This window comes from Staurois parvus, unplaced genomic scaffold, assembly GCF_062004578.1.
Source record: "Staurois parvus isolate SC_StPar_1 unplaced genomic scaffold, SC_StPar_1.0 ptg000013l, whole genome shotgun sequence".
NCBI lineage: Eukaryota > Metazoa > Chordata > Amphibia > Anura > Ranidae > Staurois > Staurois parvus.
This window is the reverse complement of record NW_028317809.1, coordinates 15,016,857-15,036,294: the sequence shown is the minus strand read 5'-3', so window position 1 is coordinate 15,036,294 and position 19,438 is coordinate 15,016,857. Positions and strand designations below refer to the sequence as shown.

At 44.4% G+C, this 19,438-nt stretch overlaps 1 long non-coding RNA gene across 1 annotated transcript in view; it reads left to right on the top strand.

Moving 5' to 3' along the window:
• The first annotated feature begins 3,444 nt into the window (after window positions 1-3,444).
• The window catches only part of LOC149473636 (uncharacterized), a 34,266-nt gene continuing 18,272 nt past the window's right edge, over window positions 3,445-19,438 (top strand). Inside the window, exon 1 of the long non-coding RNA XR_016312565.1 lies at window positions 3,445-3,580. This is a non-coding gene — a long non-coding RNA (uncharacterized LOC149473636). The remainder of the gene's footprint in view (window positions 3,581-19,438) is intronic.

Here is a 19,438-nt window from a genome sequence, read left to right as displayed (position 1 = left end):
GAACCTACAAGAAGAGAAGTTAACACTTGTGACGGGAGTGACTTTGGAGGGTGGGGGGACCCCTCTCTCAGCTCCCCATATCCCTATTATGTGTAAGTCACCCTGTGCCTCTTAGGGGTACAGGGTGCAATGTCCTGATATTGTGTAGACATGTATAGGTGGGGGTTGGTCATCGTTTACTGCCATGTGGTGCACCCCATTGTTCTATTGCTTGAGAGCAAACTATTATGGGGTCTATGTGTATTGGCTTGGTGGGGGGTGTTTCCGGCAGCCCTTCCCCCTGATGGGGTTGTCTGCTGATGTGTCTCTGGTTGCTAGATTTGGTTTGCCCCACCCTGTGTCCATATGCAGGGAGGTGGGTTGTTCCCTTGAATGTGTATATATCTTGTATCTATGTTAAAATAAAGCATTATATCTCCAAGTAAGGTGCTGTCTTGTCTTGTATGGCCAGCGGTGGTGTCCATGGATCTGTGTCCAGACAAGGAAGGCTAATGGAAATACCCTAGTACAGTCGGGGTCCGGTTCCGTTACAACACTGAACACCAAAGCCTGTTCTTAGAAGAAGCACCACTTCTACTTTATCATAGTATGTTGTCCTACTAATGGTTAGCTAGCTAACAAAACTGACAGAAGCAGCGTTGTTTTTCATTCCAAAACTAAATTTACTTCTGTGAATAGCTCTGTAAAACTGTAATATAATACAAACATATACTGAAATCACAATATGCTAGTTACTAGCCATTGCAATTCTTGATGTGAAACTGGCTTCCTACTGCTTTTTGGCATCCAAAAAATGATTTTTTGGTGTTATTTTTCTTCATTGAATAGATTGCAATCCATATACAGCCATTGAAGTGGTATTTTGCATCAGAAAAAGGGTATTACACAAGTCTTGGTCCTGCTGTACAACAAAAGAGGCACTTTTTTCTTAATGCCACACTTCTCTAAGGTCTCTGCTGGAGATAAAAAATACAACATGGTTACAGTAACTATTATTCCATGTTTTTTGGCATCAAAATAAGCACTTTTTCTTATGCTATACTTCTGTAAACTAAACTTGCATCTTTTAAAAGAGACTTTAGTTTCCAAAGTCTATTTTTAAAGATGCAGGAGATAAACAAAAAAAATACAAAATGTTTACCACAGGTTTAAAGTTGTAAAACTTGATATTTTGATTGTACCCTATAGCTGTTAAGCTATTGCTTTTATGTTTAAATTGACATAATAAAGCTATGTTATAATTGCATTTTTTTGTATTTTGGACTCTTTAGTCTAAAGAAAAATATAATTTCATAAGCTTAAAGGGGGCGTGGTTGGGGGACGGGGTGGGGTTGGAGGCGGACCTGGGCAAGGTTGGGCGGCGCAACTAGTGGAAAGTAAGGTTTGTGCCTGGCTAGTAGGTCTAGACTCGAAATTTTAAGCCCTGTGCTAGTATACATGTCTCTCACAAATGCCTACAATGAACACATTTCTTACAAACAGCTACCTACAAATCGCAATGAATACATTGAAATGCGATCTAGCTATGTATGTGACTTTAACAAACACAATGAAAGAACTTATGGGTATCAAAGGGAGAATGGAAGAGACCTTCACTGGTGTTCTTCTAGAAGCTAAAAAGGCTGTAGTGGTTTATGGTAAATCTTTATTCCTAAAGCGGAGTTCCACCCAAAAGGGGAAGTTCCACTTTAAAGATTGGTCCCCCGCTCCCCATTAAGGATTGGCACCTTTGGGGAGCGGGGGGGGGGGGGGGGGGTAGTGGGTACCCAAAATTGATTGACAGGTACCCGCTCCCACTTCCTCTGTGATCGCCTAGGTGATCAGAAGCAGAAAATATAAAAATATATAATCCCCCTGCGCTCCACTGGTATGAACAAACAAAACCCCAAATATATGCAAGCTGCTACCACCTATTCCCAATACCACAGGATGTATGACATAAAAAAACAATATTGGTGAAGCGCTTCACATGAAATACTAAATAAGTAGGTGCAATGATATAAAAATACATATAAAGTGACCACACTGTATTGAAAGGTATTGATAACTAATGCTAAATAATCCCCCAAAAAAATATATAAGTGCCAAATGCTGAAAGTGCAAAACAGGTCATGTGTTTGCTGACTAGATCATGCCAAAATAAAATATATGCACAGTAAACATAATACACAATAACATTGCACACTCTAACTGAAAGTGGAAAGTGCTCAGTAGGGTATGAATATAGGTTAAAAGTAAAATCCACAATAAAGTGCAAAACAGGTCATGCGTTTGCTGACTAGACCGTGCCAAAATACAATATATGCACAGTATACATAATACACAATAACATTGCACGCTCTAACTGAAAGTAAAAAGTGCTCAGTAGGAGTATGAATATTGGTTAAAGTAAAATCCACAATAAAGTGCAAAACAGGTCATGCGTTTGCTGACTAAATCGTGCCAAAATACAATATATGCTCAGTGAATTAATACACAATAACATAGCACACTCTAACTGAAAGTGACAGGTGCTCAGTAGGAGTATGAATAATGGTAAAAAGTAAAATCCACAATAAAGTGCAATAACAAAGTGCTTGACATTTCATGTGCAAACACCGCAATGTCAGTGCTTTAATTCTTCACTCTAAACATGATGCGTGTTAGCATGCCACATGTGTATATCGTAATACAAAAATGGCTAAAGTGCCTCCTCACCTTAACCATGCGACCCCTAAGGGCCACAATGCTTTAGGTAATATAGCTTCACCAGACTGGGAATCTCTGTAATAATACTCCTGTAGTACCACTCGATCTCCTCTGCCAGGTTACTTATGCCCTCAGATGGTAATACCCCCGGGATAATCACAATGCCATAGAGAGGTAGACAAAGAGAGCCTCCATAGTGAAATGCCGTTTATTCCATATAGCAGATGAAAACAAGCCAAAAGAGAACACTCACAGTATAGCAGATCTCATACAGCTGGTCTCCCATGTGCTGTGGGTGTACTGCAAGGTGCTAGGTGTCCAAAGATGGCGTCTGCCGAAAGTGTGTAACCAGAAGTACATCACTGCGCTCTACGCGTTACTCCACGATATCACGTGTTTAGCCCATGGATTGAAAAAAACGAACTAATTATGGCCAGCTTAAATCAATCACATTTTCTGTTTGTCAATATCTAGTGGAACATTTAAAAAATCTGTCGATGACTGAATCACAATTGGGACCCTGTTGAAACCTTCCCCTTAGGTTTCAGTTGTATTCATCTTGAAATGTTCTCTGGAAATCTAATTCACTGTAATATTTATAACATGAAAACAAAAACATATTTATTTGACTATTATTTGCTCCTTTGCAGATCAGAAACATTTGATTTTATAAACAATAATATATCACTCTTACCTAGTGCACCTTATATTCAAATTTGAATTTCCCAGCATCTGCCTTTCCATCTTTTTCCACCAGGAAGCCCCACATGTCCCTAACCTCACCTGCTTGTCATAGCGTCTGCTGTGAGAGTCAATATACGAACACTTGGACAGATGGCAGTGTTTGATCTTGAAAAGGCATATGTGCAAATAATTGGAAGACTGCATACAGGTATGTTTTTTCTATAATATTTGCTTGTATTTATTTTTCATCTTGCAAATCACTTTCTGCGCACAAGTATTTATAGCCAACAGGATGCTATATTCCAACCCTGGAAGGGCATTTATGGGGCATTGGGATCCCTTCACTGTATGCTTTCATCCAGGGGCGGACTGACCATTTGGAAACTCGGCACTGCCTGAGGGCCCGGGGTCAGTAGGGGGCCCCATGAGATGCTCCTGGTACCTTTTTTCATAGGCTTTTTTGAGTTTGGGCGCACAGGGGCCCCATGATCCCCTATTGCCCGGGGGCTCCATGAGTTGTCAGTCCGCATCTGCTTTCATCATAGAATCTGTTACCTATGCAGGGCCGGATTTACATCTCAGTAGCCTACAGGCAGAGAATTATGGTGTTGCCACCTTAGGATATAATATGTGATACTGGCAGGATCTCCAGGCTGACATAACACAAAAAAGGCAGAAATAAAGAAAACTAATGTAGCCACCAGGTCTAAGCTGCAACATATTACATTTTTGTTCTTGGGTTCGGAAACTCTTTAAGTGATCAGGTAGGAAAGTGTTAAATGTTAAGTGGTTGCTTTAGACATGACTTTTTTTACTGATTAGATTGATGTTTCTGATTGAGTATTTCAGTGTAGGTGTCAGTGTTACAATTTACCTCTAAATTACATTGTGGGTGGCCGTCTTTAATAATTATGTTCAATGTCTGGCACAAAGCGCTGTCCCTAAAGGCAGATTCCATGCAGCTTTCTGTTGTACTGTGAGGGTTTTAATCAGAGACGGCAACGTTGATTTTTCACTGCTGATTACTGAGTCTCATTAAAAATAGTCACCGTGCAAACAGGTCAATAGTCTGAAGCAAGTCAGATGCTGAGACTGCCTTGGCTCTCTCCCAAGTGTTTAGTCATTTTTAGCAAGCAGCAGCCCCAAATCCCAGCCTGTCCTTGCTTTTTCCTTTGTCATCTGACCTCAGCGACTCCCTAAATGAGTTACTCTGCATGCAACTATTTGATTTAAAAGGTGACTTACACTGTAATACTTATTTTGTTATGCTGCAAGACTGAAAAACCTTGCATTAGGGACGAGCAAAGTCCACAAACTGTTTTGTAAATCTTGCTTGAAGTTCAAGAACAGTGCTGCAAACTGCATTGAAGTCTATGAGGGTAAATCCTGTTTTCCCCTTATGAATATTTGTAGGGATGATAAGCTATTGTTAAAACAAAATGCATGGGAAGCCAACACTGCTATAGGGGATATAGACCAATGCCAAAATAAAAACAGTAAATAAAAACAGTATCTCTTCCTACACATAATTATTAGCTCCCTCTAGCACCTCCAACAAACTCTGACAATATGGTTGCTGTGAGCCCACACTTTTATAAAAAGAAGTTGGGGATGTCCGTTCCTTCAAATTATTGCCGCGTGACTCTGCTCATTCTGCAAATATGGAAGAAAAATATATTTCAAATATATTTTAAAAATATTGTTCCCAAATATATTGACATATATTTGAAATGCTATAATTTTGGCTATATTCAATATATTTTAAAAGATATTTCAATAAAAATATATATATATATATATATATATATATATATATATATATATATTGCATGTTGAAATGCATTTTTGTTACAAAATATATGAAAAATATTTTTAAAAATACATTTCAAAGAAACTGTATTTCTTTAAAAATACAAGTCTACATTTTTAGAATGCATTTACAAATATATGTAAAAATATATGTTAAAATTACTTTTTAAAAATTCTGAAGAATATATTTAAAAATATATTTTAAAAAATACTTTTCATATATTTTGTAATATATAAAAAATGCATTTCAACATGCAGTATATATATACAGTATATATATATACCGTATTTTTCGCTCCATAAGACGCACCTGACCATAAGACGCACCTAGGTTTTAGAGGCAAAAAACAAGAAAAAAAATATTCTGAACCAATGGACTGCAGACACAGTACAGGGGATGACCAGAGACTGCGGACACAGTACAGGAGATGACCAGAGACTGCGGACACAGTGCAGGAGATGACCAGAGACTGCGGACACAGTGCAGGAGATGACCAGAGACTGCGGACACAGTGCAGGAGATGACCAGAGACTGCGGACACAGTGCAGGAGATGACCAGAGACTGCGGACACAGTGCAGGAGATGACCAGAGACTGCGGACACAGTGCAGGAGATGACCAGAGACTGCGGACACAGTGCAGGAGATGACCAGAGACTGCGGACACAGTGCAGGAGATGACCAGAGACTGCGGACACAGTGCAGGAGATGACCAGAGACTGCGGACACAGTGCAGGAGATGACCAGAGACTGCGGACACAGTGCAGGAGATGACCAGAGACTGCGGGCACAGTGCAGGAGATGACCAGAGACTGCGGGCACAGTGCAGGAGATGACCAGAGACTGCGGACAGTGCAGGGGATGACCAGAGACTGCAGACAGTGCAGGGAATGACCAGAGACTGCAGACAGTGCAGGGAATGACCAGAGACTGCAGACAGTGCAGGGAATGACCAGAGACTGCAGACAGTGCAGGGGATGACCAAGAGACTGCAGACAGTGCAGGGAATGACCAGAGACTGCGGACACAGTGCAGGGAATGACCAGAGACTGCGGACACAGTGCAGGGAATGACCAGAGACTGCGGACACAGTGCAGGGGATGACCAGAGACTGCAGACAGTGCAGGGGATGACCAGAGACTGCAGACAGTGCAGGGAATGACCAGAGACTGCAGACAGTGCAGGGGATGACCAAGAGACTGCAGACAGTGCAGGGAATGACCAGAGACTGCGGACACAGTGCAGGGGATGACCAGAGACTGCAGACAGTGCAGGGGATGACCAGAGACTGCAGACAGTGCAGGGGATGACCAGAGACTGCAGACAGTGCAGGGGATGACCAGAGACTGCAGACAGTGCAGGGGATGCCCAGAGACTGTAGACAGTGCAGGGGATGCCCAGAGACTGTAGACAGTGCAGGGGATGACCAGAGACTGTAGACAGTGCAGGGGATGACCAGAGACTGTAGACAGTGCAGGGGATGACCAGAGACTGTAGACAGTGCAGGGGATGACCAGAGACTGCGGACACAGTGCAGGGGATGACCAGAGACTGCAGACAGTGCAGGGGATGACCAGAGACTGCAGACAGTGCAGGGGATGACCAGAGACTGCAGACAGTGCAGGGGATGACCAGAGACTGCAGACAGTGCAGGGGATGACCAGAGACTGCAGACAGTGCAGGGGATGACCAGAGACTGTAGACAGTGCAGGGGATGACCAGAGACTGTAGACAGTGCAGGGGATGACCAGAGACTGTAGACAGTGCAGGGGATGACCAGAGACTGTAGACAGTGCAGGGGATGACCAGAGACTGTAGACAGTGCAGGGGATGACCAGAGACTGTAGACAGTGCAGGGGATGACCAGAGACTGCGGACACAGTACAGGAGATGACCAGAGACTGCAGACAGTGCAGGGAATGACCAGAGACTGCAGACAGTGCAGGGAATGACCAGAGACTGCAGACAGTGCAGGGAATGACCAGAGACTGTAGACAGTGCAGGGGATGACCAGAGACTGTAGACAGTGCAGGGGATGACCAGAGACTGTAGACAGTGCAGGGGATGACCAGAGACTGCAGACAGTGCAGGGAATGACCAGAGACTGCAGACAGTGCAGGGGATGACCAAGAGACTGCAGACAGTGCAGGGAATGACCAGAGACTGCGGACACAGTGCAGGGGATGACCAGAGACTGCAGACAGTGCAGGGGATGACCAGAGACTGCAGACAGTGCAGGGGATGACCAGAGACTGCAGACAGTGCAGGGGATGACCAGAGACTGCAGACAGTGCAGGGGATGCCCAGAGACTGTAGACAGTGCAGGGGATGCCCAGAGACTGTAGACAGTGCAGGGGATGACCAGAGACTGTAGACAGTGCAGGGGATGACCAGAGACTGTAGACAGTGCAGGGGATGACCAGAGACTGTAGACAGTGCAGGGAATGACCAGAGACTGCAGACAGTGCAGGGGATGACCAAGAGACTGCAGACAGTGCAGGGAATGACCAGAGACTGCGGACACAGTGCAGGGGATGACCAGAGACTGCGGACACAGTGCAGGGGATGACCAGAGACTGCAGACAGTGCAGGGGATGACCAGAGACTGCAGACAGTGCAGGGGATGACCAGAGACTGCAGACAGTGCAGGGAATGACCAGAGACTGCAGACAGTGCAGGGAATGACCAGAGACTGCAGACAGTGCAGGGGATGACCAAGAGACTGCAGACAGTGCAGGGAATGACCAGAGACTGCGGACACAGTGCAGGGGATGACCAGAGACTGCAGACAGTGCAGGGGATGACCAGAGACTGCAGACAGTGCAGGGGATGACCAGAGACTGCAGACAGTGCAGGGGATGACCAGAGACTGCAGACAGTGCAGGGGATGACCAGAGACTGTAGACAGTGCAGGGGATGCCCAGAGACTGTAGACAGTGCAGGGGATGACCAGAGACTGTAGACAGTGCAGGGGATGACCAGAGACTGTAGACAGTGCAGGGGATGACCAGAGACTGTAGACAGTGCAGGGGATGACCAGAGACTGCGGACACAGTGCAGGGGATGACCAGAGACTGCGGACACAGTGCAGGGGATGACCAGAGACTGCAGACAGTGCAGGGGATGACCAGAGACTGCAGACAGTGCAGGGGATGACCAGAGACTGCAGACAGTGCAGGGGATGACCAGAGACTGCAGACAGTGCAGGGGATGACCAGAGACTGTAGACAGTGCAGGGGATGACCAGAGACTGCAGACAGTGCAGGGAATGACCAGAGACTGCAGACAGTGCAGGGGATGACCAGAGACTGTAGACAGTGCAGGGGATGACCAGAGACTGTAGACAGTGCAGGGGATGACCAGAGACTGTAGACAGTGCAGGGGATGACCAGAGACTGTAGACAGTGCAGGGGATGACCAGAGACTGCGGACACAGTACAGGAGATGACCAGAGACTGCAGACAGTGCAGGGAATGACCAGAGACTGCAGACAGTGCAGGGAATGACCAGAGACTGCAGACAGTGCAGGGAATGACCAGAGACTGTAGACAGTGCAGGGGATGACCAGAGACTGTAGACAGTGCAGGGGATGACCAGAGACTGTAGACAGTGCAGGGGATGACCAGAGACTGCAGACAGTGCAGGGAATGACCAGAGACTGCAGACAGTGCAGGGAATGACCAGAGACTGCAGACAGTGCAGGGAATGACCAGAGACTGCTGACCTTTAGGGAGGGAGGGGGAGCGGGTACCTGAATTTGACAGGTACCCGCTCCCACTTCTGCGGAGTTGTCCTTCCCTCTTCTTCCCGGGCCAGCTTCTGTGACAGCCGGGTGTCCACTGCACATGTGCTGCGCTTTGTGAATGGCCCGGCGCCTTCTGGGACCTGTCATGTGTCCCAGAAGACACCGGATCATTCACAAAGTGCAGCACATGCGCAGTGGGCCCCCGGCTGTCACAGAAGCCAGCGCGGGAACACTGGAGCGAGGAACAGGTAAGGCCCTGCAGGAGAGAACAGCTGAGCGGCCGGCCCGCTTTTCTGACATGGTGGCCTCAGAAATACCGGACCGGCCGCTTTATATTCGCTCCATAAGACGCACTGACATTTTCCCCCCTTTTTTGGGGGGAAAAAAGTGCGTCTTATGGAGCGAAAAATACGATATATATATATATCTATCGAATATGGCCAAAATTGTAGCATTTCAAATGTCAATATATTTGGGAAGAATATTTATAAAATATATTTCAAATATATTTTTCTTCCATGTGGGTATGCTCTACTATATAGATTATTCCTTATTTCTCCCATTTAGGTAAAATTTATTCTGCACTCCAAATGTGGGAAAACACATTGAGAAATTGTTACTCCATGGTTATAATTACATAATATTAGTGTTGGGACCATGTACAAGTGAATTTGAAACACATACAAATGAATTTAAAATAAATTATCAGGAAAGCAAAAGTGTCAAATCTAATATCAATGTAATATAAAATGTAGATATATGAATATATACACTATATTGCCAACATTATTGGGACATCCCTCCAAATCATTGGATTCAGGTGTTCCAATCACTTCCATGGCCACAGGTGTATAAAATCAAGCACCTAGGCATGGAGACTGCTTCTACAAACATTTGTGAAAGAATGGGTCGCTCTCAGGAGCTCAGTGAATTCAAGCGTGGTACTGTGATAGGTTGCCACCTGTGCAGTATATCCATCCATGAAATTTCCTTGCTACTAAATATTCCACAGTCAACTGTTAGTGGTATTATAACAAAGTGGAAGCAACTGGAAGTCCTGACCTCAACCCGATAGAACACCTTTGGGATGAATTAGAGCGGAGACTGCCAGCCAGGTCTTCTCATCCGACATCAGTGCCTGACCTCACAAATGCACTTCTGGAAGAATGGTCAAACATTCCCATAGACACATTCCTAAACCTTGTGGACAGCCTTCCCAGAAGAGTTGAAGTTGTTATAGCTGCAAAGGGTGGGCCAACTCAATATTGAACCCTACGGACTAAGATTGGGATGACATGAAAAGTTCATGTGCGTGTGTTAAGGCAGGTGTCCCAATACTTTTGGCAATATTGTGTGTGTGTATATATATATATATATATAGTAATAATATATATTGTAAATAATTGGGATCCTGCAAAGTTTGTGATTAGTGAACATCATTGTTGATCAGTATATATTTCCTTCTTTTGTTAAAACCACCCATCTGCAAATATGTCTTCCTTCTTATCTTAACCATTCATCACCAAGGAACCAACACAATCACCTGCAGCAAATGCCATCTCCATTACCTTTGTATCCATGTTTTTTTACTTCCCTCTGTGCTTGTTTTGTCTGTAGTCTGCACTCTGTTATCCATTTTATTACATAATTCATCTATGTGTAAAATGCTGGTGATTTACAATATTAATAAAGCAAAATAAAAATAATAAAAAAACTGCAAAAACAACACTGTTTTTGTATGTTGCCATATATTTATTGAACAGATGGTTCAACGGATCAAGGTCATGGATGGAAAAATTGTGGTAACTTATGGGATAATGACATCTTGAAACAGAATTATTGAAATTAGGTATTCCGTCAATAAGGATACATTGCTCTTTGTTATCCCGAGTAAATCAATATAGAGGATAATATGGTCTTTTGTTCCATGAGCACCTTTAGAACAGCCATACTGTGATAAAGATTTTATTTGATCCTTATATGTATACGGAAGCTACAGAGAGATGCAAAAATGTGCAGCACTCAACCAATTTAATCCAAATAAACCCACTTTATCATGGGAGGGATTACCCACTGTAATGCAATTTGCCAGCTGTTTATATGACATACATGAGAGCTGCTCAAATATAATATTGTTTTGTGACAGAATTACATATACAGTATTAAAAGACAAAAAAATAGATTTTTTTTATAGTCACAAGGTGTTGTCACCACCTTATGTATTTTGTAAAATACTATGTAACAACCATGTATTAATAATAAATTGCTCTAACATTTTTAGTTAAAAGTTTTGGCAGCAATGTAGTTTAACCCCTTGACCTCCAGAAGGTTTTACCCCATTCGTGACCAGGGCATTTTTTTGCTATTCAGCACTGTACTACTTTAACTGGCAATTGCTTTATTTTGGTGTTATTTGATCACCACTGGTTTTTTATGTTTTATTATATAAACAAAAAAAGACTACATTTTGGGGGAAAATTAAATCAAAGTTAGCCCAAAATGTATTCTGCTACATGTCTTTGGTTAAAAAAAAATCTCAATATATAGCATCTACAAACTATGGTATATATACTGAAATTTACACAACTGTGATGCTGTACTTGTAATGGTGGTGATCAGTGACTTATAGTGGCACTGTGATAATGTGAAGGGCAATCTGGCTCTAGCTGACGCTGGCTGGGAGGTCCACTGACTAAATTACACCGATATCAGTCCTGACACTAATAAAGTGATCAGTGCTAATGCTGTACACTGTGCTATTGATACTGACTGGGAAGGGGTTAATATCAAGGGTCAATCAAAGGGTTAACTGTGTGCCTAATAAGTGTGTAATATGTACTTCTTTTACTTACAGATCTCGCCTTTTTTTGCAAAGCAGGGAGAAACAGCCAGATCGTTGATCTATGTACAGAGCCCTGTGTGTTTGCTGTGTGCTCTGATTGGCTGCAGCTGATCAGCAGGTCTCAGCCACAAATCATTGACTGAGACCTGATCACAAAATCCTGTTGTAGCCATTGACAGAGGGGGTTAGCAGCTGGCGTGTGCATGTGCGCCCCTAACCCGGAACAGGCTGGATCATGTACATGTACGTGATCCAGCCTGGTCGTGCCGCCCGCCCACAGTAAATGTACTGTGGGTGGGAGGGAAGCACACTTCATTTTCATGCTTTTTCAGTCCCTATATTAGCCTGTCTACAGTATGTGCCTTTACTGGGTACATTTGTTCAGGGGTGTATTTAGATTTTTTTGCTGCCCTCGGCAACACAAAAATCAGATGCCCCCCCTGGCAGAGAGAGCCTGACATCAACTAACACCAGACCCCCTACCCACTCTCCCCCCGGAGAGAGCCTGACGGTGACCAGCAACACTCTTGCCCTCACCCCACCCAAGAGAGCCTTTCACTAACATCCACCGCCCCCCTCGGCAACAGAGAGAAAGACACTCACCTTCACAGCTCTGGACAACCTCAGCAATGAGAGTCGGGCTCTGCATACACCATCAAGCAGCCCGCAGCCTCTTTCGGATCCCACCTGGTCCACATGCCGCATATGTCCCTTCTTCCTGGGGGGGTGCTGCCCCCCTGAAAAATGTCACCCTCGGCAAATGCCTTGTGTGCCAGGTGGTAAATATGCCCCTGGTTTTGTTCCTGCTAACTTTTTAAACTAAAATGGAATATTGCAACAAAAGCTAGTTTTGTTATTTTCTCAATTAATGTTATATGAATATTTATCTTATTTTTGGCTGTAATTCTGCCTTAACATGTTGTTGCTAAAGCTCATCTGTGGGATAAAACCCAATTCTGCCCAAAATGCTATGGAGCAATCAGTGTGCATGAAAATACAGCTCTCTTTTAACCACTTCCAGTCCGGACACTTTTACCCCCTTCCTGTCCAGGCCAATTTTCCACTTTCAGTGCTATCACACTTTGAATGACAATTGCGCGGTCATGCAACACTGTACCCATATGAATATTTTAGCATTTTTTTTGAGACAGATAAAGCTTTATTTTGGTGGAATTTATTCACCGCTGGGATTTTTATTTTTGTTGCTATGAAAAAGTCCAAACATTTTGAAAAAAAAGAGTTTTTCTTATAACATTTTGCAAATAAGTAGTATTTCATCATAAATCTTGGCCAAAATGTATTTCGTTATCTTTTTAGTACAAAAAAAAAACAAAACCCAAATTAATTTATAACCAAAAATTATAATTTTGAAAAATTTTTTTTACATTTTTTTTTATATTATTATTTATGTTTATTTATTTATTTTTTTTACATTCTGTCACCCTAGCACAGTGATGGCGAACCCGTGGCACGCGTGCCACAGCCGGCACGCCGAGCCTTATCTGTGGGCACGCCAGGAGAATCCAGCGGCGCGCTGTCTTCCCGGCTGTAGTGTGCGTGACAGCCGGGTCCCAAGTGCGCATGCACAAGAAGCAGTGCTCTTTGTGAATGGTAAGGCGGTACCTGGGACACATGACAGATCCCAGAAGCCGCCGGACCAATCACAAAGCGCAGCGCTTCTCGCGCATGCGCACTGGGCATCCGGCTGTCCGACGAGCGCCCACACTACAGAAGCCGGGAAGACAGTGCGCGGCTGGATCGAGGAACAGGTAAGATAGAAAAAAAACTCTGCGGAAGTAAGAGCGGGTACCTATCAAATTCAGGTACCCGCTCCCCCTCCCTCCCCAAAGGTCAGCAGTCATCTCCTGTACTGTCCGCAGTCTCTGGTCATCCCTGTGCTGTCCGCAGTCTCTGGTCTCCCCTGTACTGTCCGCAGTCTCTGGTCATCCCCTGTACTGTCCGCAGTCTCTGGTCATCTCCTGTACTGTCCGCAGTCTCTGGTCATCTCCTGTACTGTGTCCGTAGTCTCTGGTCATCCCTGTACTGTGTCCGCAGTCTCTGGTCATCCCTGTACTGTCCGCAGTCTCTGGTCATCCCTGTACTGTGTCCGCAGTCTCTGGTCATCCCTGTGCTGTCCGCAGTCTCTGGTCATCCCTGTGCTGTCCGCAGTCTCTGGTCATCCCTGTACTGTGTCCGCAGTCTCTGGTCATCCCTGTGCTGTCCGCAGTCTCTGGTCATCCCTGTGCTGTCCGCAGTCTCTGGTCATCCCTGTGCTGTCCGCAGTCTCTGGTCATCCCTGTGCTGTCCGCAGTCTCTGGTCATCCCTGTGCTGTCCGCAGTCTCTGGTCATCTCCTGTACTGTCCGCAGTCTCTGGTCATCTCCTGTACTGTCCGTAGTCTCTGGTCATCCCTGTACTGTGTCCGCAGTCTCTGGTCATCTCCTGTACTGTGTCCGCAGTCTCTGGTCATCCCTGTACTGTGTCCGCAGTCTCTGGTCATCCCTGTACTGTGTCCGCAGTCTCTGGTCATCTCCTGTACTGTGTCCGCAGTCTCTGGTCATCCCTGTACTGTGTCCGCAGTCTCTGGTCATCCCTGTACTGTGTCCGCAGTCTCTGGTCATCCCTGTACTGTGTCCGCAGTCTATGGTCATCCCTGTGCTGTCCGCAGTCTCTGGTCATCCCTGTGCTGTCCGCAGTCTCTGGTCATCCCTGTACTGTCCGCAGTCACTGGTCATCCCTGTACTGTGTCCGCAGTCTCTGGTCATCTCCTGTACTGTGTCTGCAGTCTCTGGTCATCCCTGTACTGTGTCTGCAGTCTCTGGTCATCCCTGTACTGTGTCCACAGTCTCTGGTCATCCCTGTACTGTCCGCAGTCTCTGGTCATCTCCTGTACTTTCCGCAGTCTCTGGTCATCCCTGTACTGTCCGCAGTCACTGGTCATCCCTGTACTGTGTCCGCAGTCTCTGGTCATCTCCTGTACTGTGTCCGCAGTCTCTGGTCATCCCTGTACTGTCCGCAGTCTCTGGTCATCCCTGTACTGTGTCCGCAGTCTCTGGTCATCCCTGTACTGTCCGCAGTCTCTGGTCATCTCCTGTACTGTCCGCAGTCTCTGGTCATCTCCTGTACTGTCCGCAGTCTCTGGTCATCTCCTGTACTGTTCGCAGTCTCTGGTCATCTCCTGTACTGTGTCCGCAGTCTCTGGTCATCTCCTGTACTGTGTCCGCAGTCTCTGGTCATCTCCTGTACTGTCCGCAGTCTCTGGTCATCTCCTGTACTGTCCGCAGTCTCTGGTCATCTCCTGTACTGTCCGCAGTCTCTGGTCATCCCTGTACTGTGTCCGCAGTCTCTGGTCATCCCTGTACTGTGTCCGCAGTCTCTGGTCATCTCCTGTACTGTGTCCGCAGTCTCTGGTCATCCCTGTACTGTCCGCAGTCTCTGGTCATCCCTGTACTGTCCGCAGTCTCTGGTCATCTCCTGTACTGTGTCCGCAGTCTCTGGTCATCCCTGTACTGTGTCCGCAGTCTCTGGTCATCCCTGTACTGTGTCCGCAGTCTCTGGTCATCCCTGTACTGTGTCCGCAGTCTCTGGTCATCCCTGTACTGTGTCTGCAGTCTCTGGTCATCCCTGTACTGTGTCCGCAGTCTCTGGTCATCCCTGTACTGTGTCCTCAGTCTCTGGTCATCTCCTGTACTGTGTCCGCAGTCTCTGGTCATCTCCTGTACTGTGTCCGCAGTCTCTGGTCATCTCCTGTACTGTGTCCGCAGTCTCTGGTCATCTCCTGTACTGTGTCCGCAGTTTCTGGTCATCTCCTGTACTGTCCGCAGTCTCTGGTCATCCCTGTACTGTCCTCAGTCTCTGGTCATCCCTGTACTGTCCGCAGTCTCTGGTCATCCCTGTACTGTGTCCGCAGTCTCTGGTCATCCCTGTACTGTGTCCGCAGTCTCTGGTCATCCCTGTACTGTCCGCAGTCTCTGGTCATCTCCTGTACTGTGTCCGCAGTCTCTGGTCATCCCTGTACTGTGTCCGCAGTCTCTGGTCATCCCTGTACTGTCCGCAGTCTCTGGTCATCCCTGTACTGTCCGCAGTCTCTGGTCATCCCTGTACTGTGTCCGCAGTCTCTGGTCATCCCTGTACTGTTAATTAGTTTGCACTACTGTACGAGTTGTTTTTTCTAAACCAAAAGCTCGATATTCAGGTTTCATTGCAGTGTTGGCACTTTGAAAGAAATAAGTTGGTTTTGGGTTGCAGTTTGGGCACTCGGGCTCAAAAAGGTTCGCCATCACTGCCCTAGCAGTACAGTGTCACCATGGTGACACTGTACTACTTGTGGGGGTGATGAAGATTTTTTTTTTACACTGATTGCTTTTACACCCATAAAGGATGTAAAAGCAATCATTTCTCCTTCTCTCTGGCTGCATTCTTGCAGCCATTGAGAACTACTGAGTGAGCTGTGATTGGTCACAGCTTGTCACATTGTACAAGGCTGTGGTGAATAGCCTTGTATCATGTGACCTCTGTGATCATTCACAGATTTAACACGTAGTAAGCAATGATGTCACAAGTGACATCTTGCTTACTACTCTGCATGTCAATCAGTGATCACAGTGATTAGTGATCAATTCGCCAATCAGTGATCACATGATCAGGACCTCGCACAGAGGTCCCGTCCGATGATCGGTGTTCCACTGTGTCCGGAGGACACAGCAGGCACCAGATTGCGGTGCTGCACACTCCCAGGGAGCGCGCACAAGCAGGGTTCGGGGAGGCTGTTTATAAACGGACACCCGACCCTGCACTGCCACCGTCCGACCGTTTATATATAACGGCTGGACGGGAGGTGGTTAATATGTGTCTTCTTCTACAGGCGTACCTCGGTTTACGAATTTAATGCGTTCTCCAGGACGTTTGGTATTGCAAAAAATTTGTAAACTGAAATGTGGTTTCCCATAGGAATGCACTGAAAACCAATTAATCCGTTCCGGAGGTCAGAAAAAAGTAAAAAAAAAGTATTTTATCTGTTCAAAACTCTTTATAAAGTGCACTTTAAAGGCATAAATACTGTACAGGGACATGATTAAAAATTTTCAGAATGGCTCCAAAACTCAATGCAAAAGCCACTCCAACATCTCCACGCCATGTACTACCCACAGACTCCAAAATGCACGGGGCCGGTGCTATAAACCTCCCAGATGCAATTCATTCTGGGGAAACTTCCTTTATATTGCGAAAAAAATTTGTAAATGCATTGAAAACCAATTAATCCGTTCTGGAGGTCAGAAAAAAGTAAAAAAAAAAGTCTTATGTGTTCAAACTCTTTATAAAGTGCACTTTTAAGGCACGGGGCCGGTGAGATAAACCTCCCAGGCGCAATGCATCCTGGGGAAACCTGCGTCATATTGTGAAAAAAATTTGTAAACCGAGGCATTTTTTTTTCAATGGATTTTCATTCGTAAACCGAAAATTACGTTAACTGAGGCATTCGTAAACCGAAGTATGCCTGTATTTATGAAGTTATTTCTGTTAATCATTGTGAGCAACAGATGAATTAATTTTCTAAGGCTTTGGGCCACAAGTTTCCTCTAAAAGTTTTAATTTAATATAATTCAGTATGTAGTATATTCTTTCCTTTAGTTCTTGCCTGGCCAAACCAGTGAATTTCTATCCATTAATTAAATCAATAACCTTTTTAGTAGTCCAGTTTATGTTGTCCCTAATTAAAAAAACATCTTACCTGTTACAGTAGAAGAAAACTGCCCAGAAATGCGGACACAATTCCCTTTTGCAGGAACCATATAATTGGAATTCAATTAGAGAACTAATCAATCACTCGGTTGTCCATTTTTAATGTTAATCCTGACTTCTGAGGTCTAATTTGGGATCTAAAATCGATACTTGTCAATATATGTTTTTAATGGGTCCCATATAGTATTGTCATCATCTCTCTAATTTATAATAAATCAATGAACTGAGTTGAAAAATTATAAAATTGAATAGACAAATGAGCAAACTCAGAGGGTATAGTCTTTTATAGGAATGTAGGGGGAAAATTAAGAAATAAAAAGTGGGGTATCAAAAAAGGAAAGATGTTTTCAGCCTAAAGTGATCTTTCAGTAAAAATGGTAACTTCACATTGTCAAATGGATTTAAATATGGAAGGATTTTTGAGAAGACAGTAGACTGAGACTAATAATAAAAATAATGTAGCGCTTCTTTAAATAAATAAATAAAACAAATATACGTGTACAGTATATAAATAAAGTCACAATACAGTGCAAAACACCAATGTGCCGCGGTCACCTAAGTGACCTAAAAAAGTGATAATCACAACAATATACATAAACATATGATATAGTGTCAAAAACTCATGCCATGGTCACTTATTAAAGTGGTATCTACACACAAACACTAACAAAGACCCCTATATAAACAGGGGGAAAAAACAAACAAGTGATAGTGCCACTTCAAATCACATATAGACACACTGGATGCTCAAATAGTCCATAAATGAATAGATGGGTGCTTTATATAAACATGCAACGTGCAAATAGTGTATTCAGATCTGTGAAAGTGTCAGCACACTTCTTCCACTGTGGCTACAATGCCTCCTCACCTCCTTCCGCTGACCCCAAAGGGCCAACAAGCCTTCAGGATCACCCTGGATCCTTGTCAATCCCGTCTGATATCAATCCTCCTGCAAATCTCCAGGTCCCTCTGATATGATGTTCTGCGGAATATGTATCTCACCACCACAGTGAGCAACAAAAAAGATCCTCCATAGTGTAGTATTTAGTAGGCAAAACTCTCCTTTATTTTAAAAATGCCAATTACACTCACATTCTATGCTGTCCCCCTTCCTCTCCGATGTATGGGTGTACTGCATGCGCGTGGGACTTCCTAGGTGTATCAAGATGGCGTCCAACTCCGGAAGTGCGTCACTGCTCACCGGAAGCTGCGTATCGGCGTACCTACGCGTTACGTCACTCAAACTCGTGACTTCCTCAGGGTCCCGGGCCACGAGTTTGAGTGACGTAACGTGTAGGTACGCCGATACGCAGCTTTATCATATGTTTATGTATATTGTGATTATCACTTTTTTAGGTCACTTAGGTGACCGTGGCACATTGGTGTTTTGCACTGTATTGTGACTTTATTTATATACACGTATTTTTGTTTTATTTATTTATTTATTTATTTAAAGAAGCGCTACACTATTTTTATTATTCATTTACACTGTTTGGGTATCAGTCCAGAGTGTTGGCAGCTGCACATTAGGGTTTACTTCCTTTATAAGCGCAGGAGGATTTTGATGTGAGTAGACAGACTTCCACCTACTAATTGGAACTGGGTATAGTTATCCTCAGTCATCCAAAATTCTATGCTAACTTAAAGACCTCAATATATGAAATGATGGCTGTCAACTGTGTTATGGCCTGCGTAACATGAAAACCAAACGGTCTCAGTGAAAAAATACATTACAGTGGTTCGGCAGTAAGATATAGGTAATCCTTCTGTAATGGAATGTTGTGAATGTTTATTTTCAACCTTCTATCTAGGACCATGTTTCTTGTAGAAGAAAATGGAGTGATGCTGCCACCTTCTGGACTAATTGTAGAATGGTCTAAAAATTATATACATAGCATTAATATGTCAGGAAAAAAATATTAACCCACAT